Source organism: Megachile rotundata, chromosome 14 (genome assembly GCF_050947335.1).
Source record: "Megachile rotundata isolate GNS110a chromosome 14, iyMegRotu1, whole genome shotgun sequence".
NCBI lineage: Eukaryota > Metazoa > Arthropoda > Insecta > Hymenoptera > Megachilidae > Megachile > Megachile rotundata.
Genome location: NC_134996.1, coordinates 10,672,045 through 10,694,396, shown reverse-complemented (window position 1 = coordinate 10,694,396; position 22,352 = coordinate 10,672,045). Strand labels below are relative to the sequence as shown.

Sequence of the window (22,352 nt, the reverse complement as noted above, 5' to 3'; positions counted from 1 at the left end):
CTTTAAATTTGTCATATACCATATGTGTCATATGTACATTACATTTTGCATACACCATATGTATCATATGTACTTTAAATTTGTCATATATCATGTGTATCATATGTACATTAAATTTCTCATACACCATATGTATCATATGTACTTTAAATTTGTCATATACCATATGTGTCATATGTACATTAAATTTCTCATACACCACATGTATCATATGTACTTTAAATTTGTCATATACCATATGTGTCATATGTACATTAAATTTCTCATACACCACATGTATCATATGTACATTAAATTTGTCATATACCATATGTGTCATATGTACATTAAATTTCTCATACACCACATGTATCATATGTACATTAAATTTGTCATATACCATATGTGTCATATGTACATTAAATTTCTCATACACCACATGTATCATATGTACTTTAAATTTGTCATATATCATGTATATCATATGCACATTAAATTTGTCACACACCACACGTGTCATATGTACATTAAGTTTCTCATATATCATGTGTATCACACATACATTAAATTTACCATACATCATATGTATCACACATACATTAAATTTGCCATATACCATGTGTATCACATATGCATCAAATGTATCATACACCATATGTATCATATGTATCTTAACTTCACCATATAACACATATGCCATAAGTACATGAAGTTCATTATAATGTGTGTACCATACACTAACTTCATCACACACATGTATCACATATACATACATCAAATTCATCACACATGTGTATCACATATGAGCCACCCTTACCACACAATGCATATTAAATTACCCCAAAGAAGTTAAATCAAATTTACGATAAAAAGAGCGTTCATTATTTCAAATTTACGAGACAAAGAAAGTTTATTCCTTGACTAATTCATCATGTACCTAGGCAAGGCAGTAAATTCGCAGTCCTTTGATCGTTTCTGACAAAGTGTCCCTGCAAAGAACAAACGAGGTCCTTTCAAAATTTGGATCTACGACCCCCCCTTTTACCCCCTGCTCTTACTTTCGCCACGTTCCGGCCACGTACGTACTTAGGGACATGGCTGCGTCGCCCGCTGGAAAACGGAAGCAGGAAGAAGCAGGGGGACGACAATAATTTACCACAAAGGCGAAACGTGGGGCAACGAGCACGAGGCCGGAGAACGGAAAGAAATAAATAACAGAGAGTGGGCGAACGCTCCAAGAATCGCAACTGTGCTAAAAGGACGTTCGCGCTTTTCCACTAAGGCCAACTTTCTTTCTTTCACGGCGAGAACGCCAGTACAAGGTGGGAAGCCGACATATTTTCTAATTTATGAAGTGGTATCGCGTTTCTTTCCTAGACTAATGGACACTCGGCTATTTCGGCGTTTGGAAATTTTAGAGGGTGTTTGCGAGATTTCTGGGAACTTCGCAGATTTAGAAATGGGAGTTTAGCAATTTTAAGATTTAGGGTTTGGGAGGAAATTAGGTTTGGCAGGAAATTTAAATTTCCATAAATAAGGAAAATTATTAAATTTCCTAACTTTCCTGTTTTTACCAACAAATTTAAAAATGTAGAAATTTGGAAAGTCAGAAAATTAAGGACTTAAACCTTGAGAAGAAAAATTTAAAAATGTAGAAATTTAAAATAAATTTGCAAATGTACCAATTTCAGAATACAGTATTTGACAACACAAAATTTTGTAGATGTTTGGTTTACAAATTAGAGAATTCACGAACGAGGAAACTCACAATTTAGAAGTTTGAAAGCCGGAATTTAGATGAGGAAATATGGCAGTAATACCATAGTTGCAGATGTTCGGTTCCCGAAAGACAAACAACAAGGTATGTTTCTGTACAAGGATCAAAGTATTAAGGAAGGATCTAAGAAGCAGGAAATGGCGTATAGTTCGAAAGAAAGTTTATCCAATACAAGGATTCGACGAAGATTATAATTAGAAAATGTGTAACATGTTTATGGAGCATTTGGAGGAAAGTTTTAATCTTCGTTTAACGAACGTTCGATAACGATGGTGTTACAGTTTTATCGAACTGAACATAGTTTAAGTGGAAGATATTCTGATGGAACGTGTCTCTAATTTTTATGTAAAAGGTAGCTTGTGAATTGTAGTTAAAAGAGAAATTCATTATTAATAATTTAGGAGTACATTTATTTATAATTTTGTACTCGTGAAATGTTACAAGAATCTATTTCAGGTTGTATGTTATGTATTTTGAAAAGAAAGGAACTGTCGATTAAATCATGACTTAAACTCCTATTAATTTGATCTGAATTAGGTTACCTGTAAGTTTCATCGAAATCGGAGGCCATCTTATGGGGTGCACCATTGAATTCACCCTAGCAGTGTTAAAAATAAAATCGAGAATATATTCACAACTTCAGATTAACGTATCTTTCAAGAAAATTGAAAATGATCAGAATGATGACTTAAACCCCCACTAATTTAGCCTAATTTACATTGTCTGTAAGTTTTATAAAAATCCATGAAGGTCTTATGGGGTGCCAACACTCTTTGTCCCACCTCTGCATTATTTTAATACATTTACGAGTGCAGTTTGCATATTTCTTAAACAAATTCAAAATGGGCAAAATTATGACTTAAACCCCTACTAATTTAGCCTAATTTATATTGTCTGTAAGTTTCATAAAAATCCATGAAGGTCTTATGGGGTGCCAACACTCTTTGTCCCACCTCTGCTTTATTTTAATACATTTACGAGTGCAGTTTGCATATTTCTTAAACAAATTCAAAATGGGCAAAATTATGACTTAAACCCCTACTAATTTAGCCTAATTTACATTGTTTGTAAGTTTCATAAAAATCCATGAAGGTCTTATGGGGTGCCAACACTCTTTGACCCACCTATACCTGATTTTAGACCAGTTGTAGCTCCAATTCATATATTTTCTAAATAAACTCGAAATTGACGAAGTGATGACTTAAACCCCCATTAATTTAGCCTAAATTACATTATAGTTAAGTTTCATTGAAATCCATAAACATCTCATGGGGTGCCCACACTCTTCGACCCACCTATACCTGATTTCAATCAACTCGCAACTCCAAATCATATATTTTTTAAATAAATTCGAAATTGGCAAAGTGATGACTTAAACCCCCACTAATTTAGCCTAAATTCCGCTATACTCCAGTTTCACTATCATCCATAATCGTCTAATAGAATGCACCCCTCCATACACCTCATACGTATCAACTCACCTATCACTAACCTACTCCTCGTATAAATACAAAATAAATGACCTGATGAACCTGATGATTTAACCTCCAATAAACATTAAAACCCACCAAACAAAAACTCGATCAGCAATTCATTCGAAACTTAATACATAATTCCCGTGGAAAGAGAAGACAAGACGAGGAGACAAAAGAAGACAAGGAACAATATCGTAAGTTTATCGATACTCCGAAGGAAGTTCGAATACAACGAAGAAGCAAGAATAACTGCTCGAAACTTCTCATCTCACAGGTTGCCAGCATATTTGTTTAGAGACGCGTTCGCGTATCGTTTCCATCCGCTTGTCCGGCGGCGCTCGTTTCGCTCGTCGCTTCGTCATCCCGCGTTCTGCCTCGACTGTTCAAGATTTATCCCGCGAGCAAACTCGCCCGGAAATGCTTCTTACGCTTTTGTTGCCGCAGCCGGCTCTTTCCGCGAAACTTGTGCATTAGACTTCTTCTTTCTTCTTCTTCTTCGCGAGAACGCTTGCTTGACCCGCGGATCCAACTTTCAAGATCTCCGAACCATTGAAATATTGAAATTATTCGCACGTCAGTTGTGCAAATCGAAACAGTTTCTCTTTGAAACGTTGAATAATTTGGGACGATGATTATTGATGAGCTCTTGGTCACGCGTTGATGCATTGAAATAAGTGGTAGATAGAAGGTGTTGGACGTAACGCGCCACTGGAGATCGAAGATACTTGAATAGTTTATAAGTTAAGTTAAATTAGGGGGAGTTTAAGTCATCATTTTACGGAGTCTCAATTTATTCGGCAAGTACGTGATATGGAATTGTGAGTAGACAGAAATGAAGTATAAAGGGGTCAATGATAGGTGGTACTCCATAACGCGTCTATGGATTTTGCTAAAACTTGAGTATGTTGTAAATTAGGGTAAATTAGGGGTAGTTTAAGTCATCACTTTAGTGCTTTTCAATTAGTTTCAGAATTACATGATTTAGAATTGTGAATAAAAATATAGTACAGTGAAGTAAAGTATGTAATAGTGGGTCAATGGCAGCTGGTTCTCCATAACGCGTCTATGGATTTTGCTAAAACTTGAGTATGTTATAAATTAGGGTAAATTAGGGGTAGTTTAAGTCATCACTTTAGTGCTTTTCAATTAGTTTCAGAATTACATGATTTAGAATTGTGAGTAAAAATAGAGTACAGTGAAGTAAATTACGTATAATAGTGGGTCAATGGCAGCTGGTTCTCCATAACGCATCTATGGATTTTGATAAAACTTGAGTATGTTGTAAATTAGGGTAAATTAGGGGCAGTTTAAGTCATCACTTTAGTGCTTTTCAATTAGTTTCAGAATTACATGATTTAGAATTGTGAATAAAAATATAATACAGTGAAGTAAAGTATGTAATAGAGGGTCAATGACAGCTGGTACTCCATAACGCGTCTATGGATCTTGCTAAAACTTGAGTATGTTATAAATTAGGGTAAATTAGGGGCAGTTTAAGTCATGACTTTAGTGCTTTTCAATTAGTTTCAGAATTACATGATTTAGAATTGTGAATAAAAATAGAGTACAGTGAAGTAAAGTACGTATAATAGTGGGCCAATGGCAGCTGGTTCTCCATAACGCGTCTATGGATTTTGATAAAACTTGAGTATGTTGTAAATTAGGGTAAATTAGGGGTAGTTTAAGTCATCACTTTAGTGCTTTTCAATTAGTTTGAGAAATACAAGATTTGATTTAATTATCGATTGAACAAACTTTCAAAACTATCCTACGTTGTACAACAGGTAGTTTTCCTCAAGCAAAAAAAATTACTGTGTAACTAAAATCCTAACCTTGCAAATCCCTAAAGACCTACAAGTTCCTAAATTAGAGAAAGAATTGGTAAACACTTCGTATGATTAAATAACATGAAAAGAATTCATAACCAAGAATCCAGGTCTAAAAAGCTGCAAATAGCGGATATTCACGAGCGCAGGCAATCGCAATCCATTTCCCGGGGACTTTTCGATTAAGCCGGGCATTTTTGTACCGGTGTCAGGGATATACGGAAGAAACGGGACGTCGGTTATGAAGTTGCCACCCCGAATGAGCGCGGGGTTGCGACGAAAGGCGGAAAAAGAGAGAAGATTGTTCCGCACGTTTGTGCGCGGCAAACCCTGACTCGTATTGGCTTGGAACTCGTTTGCGGGACACGAAGTTTCCGCGCCGGTTGCCCGCGATAGAAGGAGGTCGAAATATAAAAAGAGTAAGGAGCCCGTTGGGCTACGTGCCTGAGAAATTAATGGCTGACCAAGAAGAAGCCACGACCCGCCATCTGGAAAACAGTTGAAAACTTGCGAACGAATGGTTCACGAATCCATATCAACCCTTCAAGTATTATCCGGTACAATTTACCCTCTACTTTTATTTTTATTCACTTCACTTAATTCCTATTTCATAATTTAGTTGAAAGCAAAGGTGTATTCACAATAAATATTATATACAATATTTATTACTTCATGACATCTTGTTTATAATTTACACATATGTTCACAACACATATGAAACATAATTGTATATTATACTATATGTTTTTTAATTTTATTTATAGTGTCTCTTTGTCATTAATTATTATTTTATAATGTATTAATTACTCACAGTTATAATCACACTATACCTATACATATATATACATATGTGTGATGTACACGTATGATGTATACAACACATATGAAACATAATTACATATTATACTATGTGTTATTAAATTTTATTTACAGTGTCTCTTTGTCATTAAATTAATAAATATTACACACAATATTTATTACTTCATGACATCCTTTTTATAATTTACACATATGTTACTTTACAACACATATGAAACATAATTGCATATTATACCATATGTTATTAAATTTTATTTAGAATGTCTCTTTGTCATTAAATTATTATTTTATAATATATTAATTACTCACAGTTATAATCACACTACCTATTGATGTACATACATGTACATATGTGTGACATACACATATGATGTATACATATATAACTTTCAAATATAAAATTTTATGTCAAGTTTCCAAATTGTATTTTCTACTAATTACAAACTTGTCCTCTTATAAATATTCAACTAAGTAAAATAAATAAATTTTTATCATAATTTTGAACACCCATATTTTTGTCGAATAAGTACAGCAACGGAACTTACATTATCATCCCCATTCTATCTTCGACCATTGAAAACGATAAATTGTCGGTCCAAGAGAAAACGCACGATTTTTTTGTTGAAAATCGACGCGTCACAAAGTCAGCCCTTTCTTTGAAACGATATTTTATTATCAGCCATCGCATCGTAAATCTCCCCCAAAGCTCGCAGCAAAAGTTCACCGGACGCATTTGTAGAGAATTCATTTGAAATTCATTTCGACCCGTTCGCCCGGACTTTTAAAACTCTTGGACGATTTAATTACCTACGAAATCGTGGCAAAATATTCGGAGAGGGGGTACTCGACCCCCTTTTTTGTCGATTGTATCTAATTTAACGGTTTGCCTCGACCGGTGGAATTAATAAAAATTGCTTCGAGTTTTCAACCCTTGACCAATCTCTTCTTCGATTCTTTTGTAATATCGTTCAAATTTCTCGGGGAATTCTACTCACGGTCAAACTTTAATCCCTTTAACGCTCGGAGTACGGACAACGAGATGACTGGGTCAGACGTGATCCACGGTAACACGTTTTGGAGGGATGATACATAAAATTGGGAAATTCCGACGTGGAACTTTCTGTGGTGATGCACTATTATTTTTATGTATAGCACATGTGTGACGTACTGTCATTTTACATGTGATACACGTATGATATATGCAACTGTACATGTAGGACATGTTACATTGTTATTTTTACATATGTCATATGTGGGATATGCAATTATTTTCATGTATAGTACATATGTGATATACAGTCATTTTTTCATGTGTTACATATACGACATACAATTATTTTTATTCGGGTTATATGATACACAATTACTTTTGCATATGATACATGTGTGGTGTACAATTATTCTTGCATATGTTACATATGTGATGTGCAATTATTTTTAGATGTAGTACACGTGTGATGTAGAATTATTCTTGCATACGTTACATGTGTGTATGCAATTATTTTTACATGTAGAACATGTGTGGTGTAGAATTATTCTTGCATATGTTACATATATGATGTGCAATTATTTTTACATGTAGAACATGTGTGGTGTAGAATTATTCTTGCATATGTTACATATATGATGTGCAATTATTTTTACATGTAGAACATGTGTGGTGTAGAATTATTCTTGCATATGTTACATATATGATGTGCAATTATTTTTACATGTAGAACATGTGTGGTATAGAATTATTCTTGCATATGTTACATATATGATGTGCAATTATTTTTACATGTAGAACATGTGTGGTGTAGAATTATTCTTGCATATGTTACATATATGATGTGAAATTATTTTTAGATGTAGTTCATGTGTAATGTACAAATATTCTTGCATATGTTACATATGTATATGATGTGCAATTATTTTTAGATGTAGTACATGTGTGATGTACAATTATTCTTGCACATGTTACATATATGATGTGCAATTATTTTTACATACAGTACATATGTGATGTACAGTTATTTTTACATTTGTTATATGTATGATATAAAATTATTTTTACGTCTAGTACATGTGTGATGTACAATTATTTTCACATATGTTACATGTGTGTATGGTATTATTTATCCATATGTAACATGCATACTGCACAATTATATATCCACATATTACACACATGCCATGAAATTATTTATCCACATATCTTATACGACATGCAATTATTCACGCCTTACACGTATTAATCCATATGTAACATATGTGATATACAATTATTTTCGCACACATCATTAAGAACATATCAAAACCTTGAAAGTAAAGGCTAATTCGTTTATTTGATCACATTTACGCGACACGAAGGTAGCAGGAGCATAACTCATCGCGGTGAGGCAAGTAAATCCTATATTCGCGTAACGTACTCGGGCCGTCATGCACACAAACCAAGCAGCCGACAGGTGATCGTGGCAACGGCAAGTAACAAGACGTAGCCCATTTACCGAAGAAAATTCTCAAACGCATCCCGTATACAAAGCACGTCAATCACAAGAATCCTGGTCGTAACCGGTGCGATGCCCCCTGCAAGATCCATAGATCATTCTATCCAGATTACCGTGAAACGATTCGATGGATAGGCTGTCGATCAATCCGTCAGCGACCTGCACGACCGGCTTTAATTACACCCCCGACGTATAATCGGTGGGGTACAAACAGGCGGGGGTTGCGTGGCTTCGGGCATACCACACACGTTCCAACACGCTCACGTATCGTGTCAATGCGGCTCGAATCATCCACACACGACGCACAAATAGATTTCTCCATTAAATCGCGTCTCCCGATTGACCCTGCTCGAAAGCGAGTTAACCCGCTTCGCGCTGGACCCGATCGATCGATCGCGATCGATCCACGCGATTGTTTCCACGGATTTTGGGTCAATGAATAACGTCGAAAGGTTTCGGTACATCGGCTGTGTGCGGCTGTTTCTATGAATCTGCGAGCAGCTCTTTGTTTTTGGAGTGCAGTGGTTACGGGGTGAGCTGGCGATTGTTGAGTGCTTTATGAGCGGCGCTAAGGTTTGCGGTGACTTGGAGATATTGGATTGATGGTGTTGCTCAGAGTGCTGGGTATTTCAATGTGGGGAGTAATGAATTTGCAATGTTTCGAATTTCGGAATTTTTGATAGCTGATTGATTGAATAGTTGAGTTTTTCTTAAGGACTCCAATCATATGACACATGTAAAAATAGCAATGTAACATATGTGTACAGTTGCATATATCATAAGTGTATCACATGTAAAAATTACGTCACACATGTGCTATACGTAAAAATAATTGCATACCTGTACATGTAACATATGATAAAATAATTGTTTATCACACATGTACTACATGTGAAAATAATTGCGTATCATACATGTAACATATGCAAGAATAATTATGTATCACACATGTACTACATGTAAAATTGCACGTCATACATATAACATATGCAAGAATAATTGTACATCACACATGTACCATATGTAAAAGTAGTTGTATATCATATAACACGAATAAAAATATTTGTATGTCATATATGTAACATATGAAAAAATATCACACATATATGTAAAAGTAATTCCATATCACCCAATAGAGCATATGTAAAAATAACTATACATCACACATGTACTACATGTGGAAATAATTGCATATCACACATATGATTGAATAGTTGAGTTTTTGAGTTCTTCTCCCTAAATTACAAAGTCCCCAAATCCCCAAATTATCGAACCTTGCAAAATCTCCAACAAATAAATCCTCCAATCCCCAAATTATTGAACCCTGCAAAATTCCTAAATCCCCAAATTATTGAACCTTGCAAAATCCCCAAATCCCCAAATTATCGATCCTTGCAAAATCCCCAAAAAATAAATCCCCCAATCCCCAAATTATTGAACCTTGCAAAATCCCCAAATCCCCAAATTATCGAACCTTGCAAAATCCCCAAAAAATAAATTCCTCAATCCCCAAATTATTGAACCTTGCAAAATCCCCAAATCCCCAAATTATCGAACCTTGCAAAATCCCAAAAAATAAATCCCCCAATCCCCAAATTATTGAACCTTGCAAAATCCCCAAATCCCCAAATTATCGAACCTTGCAAAATCCCCAAAAAATAAATCCCCCAATCCCCAAATTATTGGACCTTGCAAAATCCCCAAATCTCCAAATTATTGAACCTTGCAAAATCCCCCAAAAATAAATCCCCCAATCCCCAAATTATTGAACTTTGCAAAATCCCCCAAAAATAAATCCCCCAATCCCTAAATTATTGAACCTTGCAAAATCCCCCAAAAATAAATCCCCAAATTTGCAACAGTAAAAATTTCTCAAACGTAAAACGTTCAAGCGTCGAAACGCCATTCCGTACACGAGTTATCCACCCACCCCCAGAAGAATAAAAAGCGTTAAGATCAGCGAGTTAAACGTCGCAGTATCCCTTCCGTGCGACAGCCCGTGATAAACACGCGTCCGAATCGAAAACGAAATAGCTTTTTAATGTGTTACAGGAAAGTTGGTCGAGGAAATCGAGGACCAAGTGAATTACACTAGCATTTTATATCGTCTAGCTAGAAGCCGAGTTGGACTCGGACCAATTCTTCCAAAACCCCATTCGTTATTTATAACGGAATAAAACTGATACCAGCAAATAACCGGACCGACACAGTTTTATGGGAAATTTTTGTGACCCCTCCTCCACCGTCAGATATTTCCCGATATCGTCCAAATGTATCGGCGATAACCGAAAACTCTCTTAATATTTCATTGTATGAAGCGTTACAATTCTATAACGCAGTAAAGTTACGTTAACGTTTATAAATTATGGTGTGCTTTTGTAGTTTACGAATTTGCTGAGATGTATAATTGTATATCGTGCATGTTACATATGGATAAATAATAACATACACACATGTAACATATGTGGGAGTAATTGTACATCACACATGTACTACATGTAAAAATAATTGTAAATATCATACATATAACACATGTAAAAATAACTGTACATCACATATGTACTATATGTAAAAATAATTGCAAATATCATATACATAACACATGTAAAAATAACTGTACATCACATATGTACTACATGTAAAAATAATTGCATACACACATGTAACATATGTGAAAATAATTGTACATCACACATGTACTACATGTAAAAATAATTGTAAATATCATACATATATGCAAAAATAATTGTACATCACATATGAACTATATGTAAAAATAATTGCATACACACATGTAACATATGTGGAAGTAATTGTACATCACACATGTATTACATGTAAAAATAATTGCAAATATCATACATATATGCAAAAATAACTGTGCATCACATATGTACTATATGTAAAAATAATTGCATACATACATGTAACATATGTGAAAATCATTGTACATCACACATGTACTACATGGAAAAATAATTGCAAATATCATACATGTGACATATGCAAAAATAACTGTACATCACATATGTACTACATGGAAAAATAATTGCAAATATCATACATGTGACATATGCAAAAATAACTGTACATCACATATGTACTAATATGTAAAAATAATTGCATACACACATGTAACATATGTGAAAATAATTGCACATCACACATGTACCACATGTAAAAATAATTGCAAATATCATACATATATGCAAAAATAACTGTACATCACATATGTACTGTATGTAAAAATAATTGCATCCAGGAAAATTTGCAAAGGCTCTACATAGATCGTAGCTGAATTTCAGCGCAAAATTTCACAATAAAAAACTCTAGTAATATTAAAAAAAATTTTCACAAATACCCTAAGGAACAAAGAAACATCCTCAGTGTTTAAACCTAAAAAACCTACAAAAATAAAAAAGTGCAAATGAAACCTGGTACCCTAAAAATGTATAAAAGTATCCAAGATCCTAGAAACTGTTAAAAAAGAATCGCAAAAGTCCCTAGATAGATCCCAGATAAAATAACGTATGCGAAGAAGATATACACTGAAACGAGAATACATCAAGGAAGAACGAGGAGGTGGTTGAAAAATAGGAAATAAAAGAAACACGGTACAACAAGATGATAGAGGTCGAAGATCAGTCTTGTTCAAGTATAAGAAGAAAATGAAGGCAGGGATAAAAGCATCCAAGGCGAAGGTACACGTCGAGGGCAAGTTAGCGTCGTAAAATCGCGAAGTTTCGACATATTCCGGAAACGGAGCTGCGGGGCTCGAAAAGGTGTATTGCGAGTGGCAGTGATCCCGTGTTCGCCGGTTACCGTGTCTAAATCATATGTCACGGCCTGGAAATACGCATATCAGGAAACGTAAACTTGATTCCCGGTAATGCTTCCGGCGGTGCGAGTTAACTCGCCGCTATACGTATAGCCGGCTGCTTACAAACCTACGTTCCCGATATCCGCCTCCTATGGACGCGGAATGGTATCCATACATGATGCATGCGAGCTACACACGTATGTGTTCGATACGGATCGATATGAGTCGAAAATTTTCACCTTTTCAAGTTTCTTAGTGACGTTTTCTGGGTGACGTTTTTCGAGCTTTCTTTAGCAATTTTTAACTTTTGGAATTTTGGTCTGAGTTTGATTTCTGTGGTTATGGATTTTCTGAACGGTGGATTTCTACATTTGGAATTTTCTAATTGTCTGAGTTTAATTTCTGTTGATATGGATTTTCTGAACGGTGGATTTCTACATTTGGAATTTTCTAATTGTCCGAGTTTAATTTCTGTTGATATGGATTTTCTGAACGGTGGATTTCTACATTTGGAATTTTCTAATTGTCTGAGTTTGATTTCTGTAGATATGGATTTTCTGAACGGTGGATTTCCACCTGCCCAAATTCCATGTTTCAGATTTTCCACATATCCCATTTCCACACGTGCAATATTTTTAAACATGCAAATCGACAATTATCAAATTTTCAATGCCTCAAGTTCTCAAATTTGCAAATTTCTTAGGGTTCTAAATTCTCAAACCCCTAAACTCCACGTGTGAATATTTCAAGCAAGTGAAAAACTTGCCATAATTAATTCTATCACTCCTCGAGAACAGTGAAATCGATAATTGTAAAGTGTACTATCAAACGACCGAAACCTGCTATGAGGGATGAATACCTTTGCTTTGTAATCCTAATTCTGGCAGAGTTAAATCAAATTAACGAGTGATTATACGATCAATATTTAACCCTCTGCCCTACAATATCGTGTCATACTCATGACGCACTACAGTTCTAATGTGATAAGCCATACTCGTATTTCCACTGCAATTGAATATTACCTTCAATTGCAATTATGATCCTCGCAGTGAAGGATCGTTCAAAATGAAACCTGCCTTTCTTTATTCTTCAGTGGCAATTAATGACTACCTCAATAGCAGTTAAGTGACATAACTGCCCAGAAAATTAAAGATACGAGACATCTTAAAGGGTTGAAGTTAAAGGGGTTGTATCACAAGCTTTACATAATTAACTGAACTATTCAAATTCGTGCATATTTATATCTGCGAATTTGTATGCGCATATAGGACCATTAATTATTGAATCGTTCAAGATTTTCCACGATTCTGTAACTGAAATACGTACCGATGTCAACCCACGAGTTGGCGCGAGGTTGACGCGTTCACAAGAGCTATTGGTCAGAATAGAAAATGGACGCCGGTATTTTCAGCGGTACTGGCTCGAGCGGTCGCCAATTAGGCCAAAAGTGACAGGCAAACGTCTCGAGAGCGAGTGAGATAGAATCGCGTTCAGCAGTTGTTGTCATTATTATTCTTATTTGCCGAAATGTAACTGGAAGCGTTCACGGTGGAGCTTCTTTTACTTTGAGTCGATCACGCGTCAACTCGTGGGTCGACATCGGTACACGGGTCGGAAGACAGGTTAGCAACGCTAATCTCGAATTAGTTGTTGCTAACTGCAACTTGAAGGCACGCGGCCATAAACCGCGATTAAGGAACTAACGACCAAAACCGCGGTGATATCTCGACGACGGGCATTTTTACGTGTTTCTCGCTGACTGCGAGGCTGGGTAAAATTTAAAGCTTCGAGTAATTATCTGAGGGATGCACGGAAATTCCTTCGGATAAGATTCGAGAATCAATCACAGAAAAGATGGAGAAGCTAAAAGGTAGCTTTTACTTTGGGTGTCACTCGTCCACATCTGTACTTCGTTCGAATCATCCCTTAGATCACTGTCCATATCCACCATTCGACCGTTTAAATTTGATATCTCAAAAGTTTTTACTGCACCGAGATGCTTAAAACAGACTAACCAAATAGCTTCCTGCACCCAGCAGATAAGAAGAAACGTTACAGATAAAAGTTTCATAACATCGAGGAAGAAACCAGGAATGAAAACAAGATATTAACTTCATTACTCTTTTCTATTTTGTTTTTCGTTCGTATCTCGGAGTTCCTTTATAACCGCAAGATTCTCTAACGAACCACTCCGCTGTACCTACCTAGTCGTAAAGTCACTGCTATGTACATACACATAAATATGCTCGCTTCTAGATAACTATGATTCTATAGCTTCACATTTCACTGCACTAACGGAGAAATGAACGAAGTCCAAAATATTGTAGTTTCAGAGATAGCTGATATTAGCTACAGTCGTGATGAAAAATATTTTTATAGTTAGAAGTCGATATGGTAAGAAATAAATACAATGATAAATTTTATAGAATATTGCTGTGCTATGGAACATTGTTCTTGCGAAATAAAAATTAAAAATGTCTGAAATATTGCAATTTCTGTAAATGTATACAAAGTTCATTAGGGTGGTTCAACAAATATTATTGGTTATAGATCGATATGACAGAAAATCAATATACCGACAGAAGATTGCTCTTTGAGTGACGTCTTAAAAATTTTTTTACTTGAATTTTGAAAGAATATTTTTCACAAAGAAGCTCCCTTAATATACGAACAGAACTACATATACTCACATATGTTAACATACTACTATATGAACACGTTCCAATATTTTAAGATAACTATAATGTACATATGTGTATACAAGTATAGGCTCACATATGTTAACATACTACTACATGAACACGTGCCACTATTTTAAGATAACTATAATGTACATATGTGTATACAAGTATAGGCTCACATATGTTAACATACTACTATATGAACACGTTCCAATATTTTAAGATAACTATAATGTACATATGTGTATACAAGTATAGGCTCACATATGTTAACATACTACTATATGAACACGTGCCACTATTTTAAGCTAGCTTTAATGTACATATGTGTATACAAGTATAGGCTCACACATATTTCTATACTTCTGTAAAGTCCAAATTAAAATTTTTATAAAATAAAAATGAATAAACAACCATTAATTCTATACTTCTGTCCACATAAAAATTGTTATAAAACAAAAATTAATCTTTAAAATATTACCATGAACGTCCCAGACATTTTTCCACAAGAATATTTCAAATTGCAGCAAAATGGAAATTGATACACAAGGTTTGAACTATAGCCCCAATAAATGCCCATAGCGAGCATACGTTCCTCGCATATCAATGTAAAATAAAAAGTGATGTAAAAACCGTGAAATATTAGTGTCAATGACTGTACAGAATATATAGGAATATCTGTACGTATGCAGATGCACATTTCAATATTGCAAAATGGAAATTGATATACGAAGTTTGAAACATTCCAGTTTCATTGAACGGGAGTAGCTGACACAGAAATCAACAAATATAATCAATTATTTCATCCGGCAAGCGTAGCACGTATTTCGCGAATAATCTGGGGGATTATTTCGAGTCAAAACGCAACAACGTAATAATTTTGCATTACTATTCGGCGCGTTGCACCGACGCGACGAAAGGGACGTCATTCGAGTGCATTTCGTTAGCGATCTCGCAAATCGTAGATCGCAGATAGATCGTGGTCAGTTCGAGTGTTTACGATCCGTCGCACGAATATACATATATTTGACATAGGGGTTGCAAACGTATGTACCGCCAACGGGGGTTGAATGGCCACCGATAGATGGACCGTACAGTTACTCTACCGATATTTACTGGTAGAATCGCAAATTTAACGCACGATTTCCTCTGCTTCGAATCGACTTCTCGATAAGATCGTTATTAATCACCCTTCTTGTTATTTTTATAATCTATTTATAATCTTCCTATATACACTCTCTGTAATCTCTTCACAAAATGTATAATATGGATTTATAAAATGAGCTCGTATAATTGCGAAATCTACTTATCTGCGCTAAAAATCTTATTGCAAAATTCAATTATGGAGTCTGCTAATTGCGAAATCCTCTTACAAAATCTATTTATGGAATTTCTGTACTGAATCCATTTTTGAAGCTGAAGTAGAAAATGTGTTTTTTTAACATAATTGAAAAATCAATTTGTTACATATATTTATTAAATTTATTTAAAAATTCAATATATAAAATCAACATATAAAATTAATATATAAAATCAATATATAAGATCAACTGTATAAAATCAATATACAAGATCAATAAATTAAATGAATGGATAAAATAAAAATATAAAATTAAGATAAAAAATCAATATATAAGATCAATCAATAAAATCAACCAATCAAATCAACCAATAAAATGAATCAATAAAATGAATCAATAAAATGAAACAATAAAATGAATCAATAAAATCAATCAATAAAATGAATCAATAAAATCAATCAATAAAATCAATCAATAAAATCAAAATATAAAATCAACATACAAGATCAATATATAAGATCAATAAATAAAATCAATTGATAAAATCAATATACAAAATCAAAATATAATATCAATAGATAAAATCAGAAAAAATAAACATGTGAAAAAAAGAATGAAACATGACATCACGAGAGCATCAACATAAAAAAAGGTTGAGAATAAAAAATTTAGCATAAACGGGAATTTAACCACAGCATGATAGTACAATTTAATTTCAACTGCTTGCAAGTCGGGTAATTAGTTTAAAGCAATAAAAGCGGCGAACATGTTTTTATTCTTTCTTCCGCTGAACGCAAGAACTCTTTTGATACAACAACAGCCTTCACATTGCAACAACGCAGCTCATTGTTTATTTTATGAGGAAATTTATTTAAAACTAAAGAGCAAAGCTTTCCGCGCTTTTTCTCGCTAACTGTTTCGTGATAAATGTTCGTGTATTCTTGAAACAGGAGAAAAAAGTGGAGAGAAAAGAGGGTTGTAGGAACATTATAATACAGGCGATGAAAGCTTCCGTGAATTAATTTGGGGACGGGTTTGTTTAAACAATTTTTGGGTCAGAGTTTTAGGTGGGAAATTAAAATTTAGGTGGCGGTTTTTAATTTAATGTTTGATGTGGGTGATGTGTGTGGGGAAATTTTAGAGGGGTTGGTGATAAAAATTAATTCAACATAATTATTGTAAATATTTTGAAATATTTACTATAAAAAATTTTATGATAATTTTTACTATAAATATTGACTCATTTACTATATTAATATTTATTATAATATTTGCTATAAATATTGACTCATTTACTATATTAATATTTACTATAATATTTACTATAAATATTTACTTGATATGCACAATATGATATTTTAAAAATAGCAGGATATTTTATATTGTAAAAGTACGATTATTATTGTAATATTATGTTATGTCAATAACTGTAATTATAATAAAAAAATAATAAAATAATTTCTAACGTGATTATAATTAAAATATAATATGTCACACATGCTAATATTTTCTATTTTTAAAAATTGAAGAATAACAATATTTTCCACAATTTCCTACCACAATTTATTTTTATATTTTTTTTAAATTCAGTAAAACAATAATTACTATAAATTCAGAAGTCCTGCTCATTTATAAAAATTTAATATTCATCAACTTTGTTCGCGAAACAATTTATATTAATACATTCATATAATGTTAAAAAAGTATCACATTTTATAAGGAAATTAACATCGATTAAAACTTTTGCAATAAAATCTTGTATAGAAAATTTTAAATATTAAATTTCCAATTACATACGCGGAGGTAGTGAATTATTCATATTAAGGGTTGAATGTACATTATTTGCAATAACTGTAACATAATATTTATAAAATTCCAATATTGCAAATATTTTTTAAATTTTCATCATTAATTTCTTCTAAATATGAAAGGTTTTGGAATGTTTTATATATTAAATATAAAATGCAACGTGTGTCTGATATGTAAAATTAAATTTTTGTAAAATTGCAGTATGTAAAATTAAATATTCGAGTATGTAAAATGTATGGGATATTGCAATATGTAAGATGATATATTGGAGTATGTAAAATTAAATGTCTGTCAAAATGCATTATGTAAAATTAAATATTCGAGTATGTAAAATTAAATGTCTGTCTAAATGCAATATGTAAAATTAAATAATCGAGTATGTAAAATTAAATGTCTGTCACATTGCAATATGTAAAATTAAATATTCGAGTACGTAAAATTAAATGTCTGTCAAAAAGCAATATATAAAATTAAATATTCGAGTATGTAAACTTACATGTCTATCAAATTGCAATATATAAAATAAAAAATAATCACCCCCAAAAATAATGAATTTATATATTAATCAGCAATAAATAAAATAAAAAATAACCACCCCCAAAAATAATGAATGTAAATATTACTCAGCAATAAATAAAATAAAAAATAACCACCCCCAAAAATAATGAACACAAGACACAAAATACAGCACTCAATATTCAAAAAATGATCCAAAATTTGTAAACAAAAATTTCCCCAAATAATCAAAACTATCAAAATTTTGTTAAAGGTTCGTTAAATTTGTGAAGGATTAAAAAGGGTAATAAACGTCGACTGTCTACCAAAACGGCGCAATTCGCAGGACACCCATAACATTTATCAAATACGGGAAGATCGATTTGTTCCTGCATATTACAAGGTCCGTAGCGAAAGAGTTAACAGCTCAATTCCTGTGAGAAATCAAGCGGAGATATCGGAAGCAATAGATAAATCGCCTTACCTTTTTCCCGCAGAATTTCGCGTCAGCGCCGGTTCAGACGAGACCCAGGGGTTTCCGAAGGCATCCAAAACACCCTGGCGATAGATCAGCCGGTTTCCTCGACCGGTAAAAAAACCCGGAGATCACCACACACAGACAAACGCATACGTGCACAACCCTTGCAAGCACCGTCACGCGTTTCCGTAAATTGTCACCCAACACACCCGGCAAAATAACGAACGGAATAATTCACGAAGGAAGAGGTATGTCACGGGGGGTTGTAGAACACGAGGACGAGCGAGCTCCGACGATGTTGCCCAAGCGAAAGGCAAAGCGCGACTGACTCGTTCCGAACAAAGTACAAAGTCGTCGCCGAGGTCAGGTATAACGAAAATGCCCGCCCCACTCCTTCGATCTCCAGCTGCGTAAACAGGGGGATGATTCTACGAGGGAAAAGTGCGCGATCGAATGATACCCCACTTAAGTCGATGACGAGGTCAGATTCACCCCTTTCTTTTTTTTTCGCGTTTTTTTCCATGGATACTCAATTAACTGCGTTCCTTATAAACTGACTGGTCTTCATTTTTCGGGATTTTTGGGGTTGTATGGGGATTTATGGGGTTTTACAGATTTTATAAGGAAGTTCTATGGTTAATTTTTTGTTTTCTATTACGGTAATTATGGTTTTGAAGTATTTTCGAGTGTGGACATATGTGGTTTATGTAATGCGAACGTATGTGACTCATATGTGATTTTTATTCATATGATTACTCATATGATCAATATTTAATATGTGACAATGTTTTAATAGAAGAAGGGACGTTCAATATTCCCTGGTACAGTAATTATATTTTTAGAATATTTTCATGTGTGGACATATGTGGTTTATGTAGTATGAATGTATGTGAGTTTCATATGTGATTTTTATTCATATGATTACTCATATGGATAATTAATATCTAATATGTAACAATGTTTTAATAGAAGATAGAACGTTCAATATTCCCTAGTACAGTAATTATATTTTTGGAATATTTTCATGTGTGGACATATGTGATTTACTGCATATGAACATATGTGATTTTCAAGCCCTTACTCATATGAACAATCAATATTTAATATGTTATAATCAATGTTTGAATACTACATGAGATATCCAATATTTTCTGTTACAATAATTATTTTCTGAATTATTTTACGAAGTATATACATGTGTAATTTGTTGCATATGAACATATGTGATTTTCTACCTCCTCCTCATATTTAATATGTATCAATGTTTTAATAGAAAATGAGATGATCAATATTCTCTGTTACAACAATTATTTTCTAAAATATTTTACGAAGTATATACATGTGTGATTTATTACATATGGACATATGTGATTTTCTACTTCTTCCTCATATGGATAATCAATATCTAATATGTATCAGTGTTTTAGTAGAAGATGAGACGATCAATATTCTCTGTTACAATAATTAATTTTTGAAATATTTTATCAAGTGTATACATATGTGATTTACTTCGTATGAACATATGTGATTTTCTACCCCTTGCTAATATGGGCAATCAATATTTAATATGTTATAATCAATATTTTACTAAAAGAAAGACAAAATATTCAACATTTTTCTGTTACAGTAATTATATTTATGAAATATTTTAACAAATATAAGCACATGTGATTAACAACCCCACATATGAATGCAGAGTTGTGTCTACATGAATGGATAATCAATATCAAACATTGTTACATATTGTTAGTGTGTTTTCACCAAAAAATAGACGCGTGTTCAATATATCCTTCTCTGCAATAATCGATTGTTAAAATATTTGATTAAAAATGTTCCCATATATGTATAATTTTCCACATGTCTTTTACATATGAAACATACATATATATTTCTATACATGAATATTTCTACATCAGATCATTATAACAAATTTCTATACCTACTTCACCAATTTCTTTTAATCAATACCTACAATCATCACATGTAAATTACATACATTCAAACATACACATAAATGCACACATATGCACACATATTCACACGAATTACACATTAATATAAAACAGCAAAGGTTAAAGCACCGTTATCACTAAAAACCTATAAATCAAAAGGATAAGATGTAATAATACCTTTATCGCGTTAAACAGTCTACATTTAACACGTTTATCACCTGTACCTCGCCACGTAGAAATAATCTCAATTACGCTTATTAAATCGCATTTCGTTGCCTGTAAAAAAGCTAATTTCATTCCACCGTGCCTGACAGCAACTAATTAAAAAAGTTAACGTTCTCACCAGCCTTTTGTGTTCACCCACGTTTACAACTTCCAAATGAAAAATTTATTATACAAATTCAAAGGACACCGCTGCATTCTATTTACCGTGTTCAACAAAGAGAAAGTCAAATCACAAGTTTGTTTCGGTGAAGTATGTTACCGACTATACTTTTGTTTCGGCTTTCGTGTGTTTACTGATTTCTGAAGGAGAAAGGCAAATTTTAAGGTAAATGCAATAGGCACGTTGTTAAATAACTATACATTTAAGGTGCTTTCATTGGATGTTTTGTGTATTTTTCTTTTTTTCTTGGAATCTTTTTAGATTTTTAGATTTTTAGATTTTTAGATTTTTAGATTTTTAGATTTTTAGATTTTTAGATTTTCAGATTTTTAGATTTTTAGATTCTTAGATTTTTGGATTTTTAGATTTTCAGATTTTTAGATTCTTAGATTTTTAGATTCTAAGATTTTTAGATTTTTAGATTTTCAGATTTTTAGATTTTTAGATTTTTAGATTTTTAGATTCTTAGATTCTTAGATTTTTAGATTTTCTAGCAAAATTTTGATAGCAATGTTTTAGTATGGAGTTTAGAAATTTTTATCAAAATTTTGCTTTGACATTTCACTAAAATATTTTGTAATAAAATTTAGAAATTTATATCAAGGTTTTATTGTAACATTTTGACTACAATATTCTGCTACGAAATTCAGAAATTTTTCTACAAAATAATATTGAAAAATTGATTTCATCAAATTATGAAATTCTATAGCAATATTTTAATGTTTCAATTTCCAAATTTCATCAAAATAATTTTAAGATAAATTATGCAAATTAATAGTAATTATGCGAATTAGAGAAATGAATACAATTGACAAGGGCTGCCAAATGAAATCAAAATTGTTGCAATATGCATGAAGATTTGAGGTATTAACAGAGGGAAGCAAATATCAGATCTGTGTATTTGATCAACTATTTGCACTATTAACAATTACGAGAATTATCACGGCTTGTCGATAAATTTATCGCCGACAAATCGTAGCATTGTCAATATCGCACATTGTAGTATTATCACATCAGGTTCATTCAAGTTATCGGAAATCAATATCATTCCGATTTATTTGTTTCA

General features: G+C 33.1%; 1 protein-coding gene across 3 annotated transcripts in view; it reads right to left on the bottom strand.

Moving 5' to 3' along the window:
* The window catches only part of Con (leucine rich repeat protein connectin), a 418,506-nt gene that overhangs the window by 210,652 nt on the left and 185,502 nt on the right, over positions 1-22,352 (bottom strand). The window contains exon 1 of one of the 3 annotated variants that reach the window (XM_003700071.3): positions 18,956-19,288. The exons of the other annotated variants lie outside the window; for them this stretch is intronic. The gene's annotated coding sequence lies outside the window, so the exon portion shown is untranslated. Of the gene's footprint in view, positions 1-18,955; positions 19,289-22,352 lie in introns of those variants that run through there. 3 annotated transcript variants of the gene reach the window in all.